Genomic DNA, 908 nt, shown 5'->3' on the forward strand with positions numbered 1-908 from the left:
GCCCCCACCGGTGTTGCAGGGACCTCCCTCAGAGGATGACTGGTATCCGCCACCCTATAATGGTAATGGGGGTAGACGTCCTCCTCCGGAGGGACCGGGACCTCCTGTAACCCGGTCTAGGGGTCACAAGCCACCTTCCCCTGATTCAACCTCCCTGAAAAGAGCCAGTATCTGTTCAAGCCCCATTGAAGGTGATTCCAGGAGGTGGCGGTGAGCCTACTGTCATCTACTCGCCATTCAGTACTAGTGATTTATATAATTGGAAATTGCAAACGCCATCCTTTTCAGAGAAACCACAAGGACTAACCTCCCTTTTGGAGTCTATTTTCTTTACCCATCAGCCCACTTGGGATGATTGCCAACAGCTCTTACAGGTCTTATTCACTACTGAAGAAAAGGAAAGAATTTTGCGGGAGGCGGCTAGAGGAGTAACAGACCCAAATGGGCAGCCTACAGCAGACTTAACCAGGTTACAGGCTGTGTTTCCGACTCAACGTCCCCAGTGGGATCCAAATACAGATCAAGGTAAGGAGGCTCTCCTAAGGTATTGCCAGTTTCTGCTGCAGGGACTCCGGGCTGCTGCACGTAGACCAATAAATCTGTCCAAGGTAAGTGAAGTAATTCAGACTAAGGACGAGTCACCTGCAGCATTCTTGGAAAGACTATTAGAGTCTTACCGCCTATATACACCTATTGACCCGGAGGACCCCAACAATAGAAGAGCCATTAATTTGGCCTTTATTAGCCAGTCGGCCCCTGACATTAGAAAGAAGTTACAGAGATTGGAAGGTTTTGAGGGAGAAAAATTTATCCAAATTATTAGAAATAGCTCAGAAGGTCTTTAACAATAGGGACTGTGTGCAAAAAGTCATGTTTGTGGGACAACAAGGAAACCGACCTCCTTGGGG

This window comes from Pteropus medius, unplaced genomic scaffold (genome assembly GCF_902729225.1).
Source record: "Pteropus medius unplaced genomic scaffold, Ma_sr-lr_union100, whole genome shotgun sequence".
Classification (NCBI taxonomy): domain Eukaryota; kingdom Metazoa; phylum Chordata; class Mammalia; order Chiroptera; family Pteropodidae; genus Pteropus; species Pteropus medius.